The sequence below is a fragment of the Temnothorax curvispinosus genome, unplaced genomic scaffold, assembly GCF_003070985.1.
Source record: "Temnothorax curvispinosus isolate PA1 unplaced genomic scaffold, ASM307098v1 QBEX01004442.1, whole genome shotgun sequence".
Taxonomy (NCBI): domain Eukaryota; kingdom Metazoa; phylum Arthropoda; class Insecta; order Hymenoptera; family Formicidae; genus Temnothorax; species Temnothorax curvispinosus.
The window spans coordinates 1-3761 of NW_020214222.1; the positions used below are offsets into that span (position 1 = coordinate 1).

Genomic DNA, 3761 nt, shown 5'->3' on the forward strand with positions numbered 1-3761 from the left:
CACCACACAGTGGGTGTATGAATGCTTGTTATTGCGGATCAAAAGCAAAAAGACGTACAACCACCTTCGAAATCACAACATCCTTACTCTGCCATGCATTGACACGTTAAATCGGTACATTCAAGCAATCAAGGGTTGCTACGATTTCCAGGAAAACACGTTCAAAATGTTAAAGGAAAAAAGTGCAAAAATAGAACCGTCTGATGTGCGTGGTACGTTAATTTTACTAAATTGCTAACATCATGCATGTTACATAATTTAACGTTTTTTTTCACTTATTACATTTAATTGTTGCGTATTTGTTGCAGGTGTTTTACTGTTAGATGAGATGAAAGTTTCCAAAACAGTCGCATTTAATCGTAACAACCTTCAAGTTGAGGGTTTTACGAATTTGGGGAAATATACACCAAATATACACCAAGTTGGAAAAAAAGGAGACCACGCACTGGTGTTCATGTTTCAACCTTTTAAGGGCAAGTGGGTGCAAACACTAGGATGCTTCCTTAAGGCTGATTTATAGAGGCCGTAACCGTTGATTTAAGCCGTAATCTTTAAGAAATTGACCAATCACAGTCGAATGTGAGAAGAACAATCGACTGTGATTGGTCAATTTCTTAAAGATTACGGCTTAAATCAATTGTTACGGCCTCTATAAATCAGCCTTTAGTTGTGGAAGTGCATCTGGAGCAGTTTTGCATCAACTTGTTATGGAATGCATCATTTTGACCGAGAAATCCGGCTTTAAAGTTGACGGGGTCGCATCAGATGGCGCATCTTGGAACCGCTCTATGTGGGACAAGTTCGGTGTAACAGAGGAGGAGGTCAGGTGTTCCACATATCATGGACCTGGAGCGACGCCTGTGGTTTTTTTTCAGATTTCCCTCATTTAATTAAATGCTTGAGAAATTTCTTCACCAAGCACAATAAATATGAGGGCATTTGGGTTAGTAGCAGCAAACCATGTATTAATTCTATAAACGTGTGCATAAATCAATATAAGCTTTCAGTATTATTATTGTTGTGCTTTCTGTTGTTTCCAGACACCAGATGGTATGCTGTCGCTAAAGCATTGGTATGCTCTACTTGCAATAGAAAATCCGAAATCTTTTAATCTGAAAGTTAATTATAAGTTAACAAAACAACATGTGAAACCAAGATACTATCAGAAAATGAACGCGCTGGCATTCCAAGTAATTGAAATCACTAATTTCAGTGTAAGTGTACTTAGACTGCATTTGCACTGCAAGTGTACTTACAGTGCAAATGTATTACAACAGGTAATAATAATAATCGTTTTTGCAGTTTTTTGGGGTCGCTCACGCAATGGAATTGTTCAAAAATAATCATTCAGATCTTACGGATTGTGATGGATCTATAAAGTTTTGTACTAGGCTTAAAGCATTGATTACAGCGATGAACAGTCGAACGCCGATAAATGCATTAAAACCAAGCAACCAATCGTGGAAGGTAAACAGTATTTGATAGTACATGTTCTAAAAATACGTTGCACAAGAACAATTATTAATTTCGAGCTCTTTTTTCACTGAGGACATAGAAGACTTTCTGCAATATCTGCAAGCATGGGAGAAGGAAGCTAAAAAAAAAAGATTATGAATTTATAACAGAATCAACATGCTATGGATTAAAAGTATCCTTGAAAGCAGCCCTAGTTTGCACTTTTTTGGTACAGAAGTGCAATTTTATATATTTGATGACTGCACGTCTTAACCAAGACAATCTAGAGGTATACGATCATTTTACTTTTAAATTTACGGAATTAGCACAATGTAATTTGCATAAAATCGTAATCTTTTATTTCAGCGCTTTTTTGGCATGATGCGGCATTGCTGTGGGTCCAACAAACATCCAGACTCTCAGCTTTTCATTCAAATGTATAAGCTAGTGTCAACATATTCGCTAGTTAAAACCGCCAAAAGGTTGTAACGTATCTGGCGGAGAACTTATGAATGTTCTTTTGAGTATTAAAGACATAAAAGATCCCGCAGAAAGGCAGCAGCAGTGGCTGGATCAGATCGACACTATATTAGACAGAGGCAAAAGTGTCGATATTTTAGCAGAGGCTGCTTCTGAGCTTGATGGTCATGACTACTTCCTGCGTACGACTTCCGACTACGTGTTAAGTTATATTGCTGAATACGTTGCCAGGAAAGGCCCGAGATTTGCCAAATTTGGAGACGGTAAGCAACCCACAGTGTGCGAGGATTGCCTCAAAACGTTTGTATTAGGACCGAATGACCCAATACCAGAGAAACATCGATTAATATTGCTAAAAACAAAAGGGAGCCTTAAACATCCGTCAGCTGCACTAGTCGACCTGATATCGATTTTGGAACAAGGAACAATCAAAGCGACCAAAACGGGTGACATAAATGCTGATACGTTATTCAGCATCACAAATAGAATAGACGCACTGTCCCCTCTACCTGTAGTCGATTGTATAAAACATGACAATGAGGTTACGCGCAAGATTATACGATTTTTCTTAACCACGAGAATGTTTTTTCTGTGCAAGCGATCAAATATAAATAATAACGTTGAAAAGGAGCAAACAAAAGAAAGGAGAAAATATTCCAAGCTGAGCCATGCAAATGATAGTTGCTACAACAATATACAATCTCCAATCGCTCCAATCTGTTCCGAAGAAAATGCAGCACACACCACCATAAAACTAAAACCTGCCAGGAAAAGAAAATACCAAAAACAAGGTGCAATAATAAATAAAGAAAATGTATATAAAGGGAATAAAAAACAAAAAACATAAGTTATAAACTTGTAACTTTATTTCCTTTTTCCATTTGTATAATTGTATAATTTGATGATTATATAATGTTATAAAATAAATTTAGACGTTTGCAATTTACTGTAAATGTACAATTAACAGGATGTGAATTAAACTGAATCCAGAGTTTTTAAAATTTCGCTAATCTCATCAATACTTGTTACTTTTATATGTTTTGAAAAGGGCATAATCTTGTCCTCAATATAAATATTAATATGTAAATTTGGGAACACAGCGATTCTTTTTCTGACACTGAAATCATTTTCTGCCTTCATAAAACCGAAAAACTTGTCGTTTCCACTTGAAAATCCCCAATTCAAAGAAGGCCGTTCGATTAAATTCAAATTTCTTTGTAAATATTTGAATTTTAATTCATCTGTCTCATGCTCTACTTTATTACAGCTTTCTTCCATTATACGACTGAAAAAATACTATGTCTTATTCACTTTTACTTAATCAAGTTTACTTGCTTACTTCCATTACTTATGCTGCGTTCCCACTACACGCGTCGCGCGTCGCGTCACGACGCGAGATCTTGTCGAAAATGACGTCATAAAATAAAACGTTTTGATTGGATAACTCATGACGCGGCGTCGTGACGCGACGCGCGACGCGTATAGTGGGAACGCAGCATAAGTGGGAGTGAGACAAAGCTATCGGGTGTTTACGATAACTAATCGGATCGCTGATCGGACTGAGCAGTGGCACTCAACCGCTAGACTTCTAAATTTCCCCAGACTAATCCGGATCAGTGATCCCTGTCTCACAGCAGCACAGCACTGATCCCGCATGGTGGAAGAAAGTTGACGGAGAAATTATAATTTTATTGAAAGGTAATTCCAGGTAATCCTTTTTATTTGTCATAAATAATTGTACGAAACATAAAATAAAGTTAGTAATAGTAATTTTAAATGTATTTATTTTAATATTTTTGGTCTAAACATTGGATTCCTTTTCATAA

The 3761-nt window shown here is 36.7% G+C and overlaps 1 pseudogene; it reads left to right on the plus strand.

Moving 5' to 3' along the window:
- Nucleotides 1–1169: 1169 nt before the first annotated feature.
- LOC112453513 lies at nucleotides 1170–2782 on the plus strand (annotated as a pseudogene).
- Nucleotides 2783–3761: the final 979 nt, after the last annotated feature.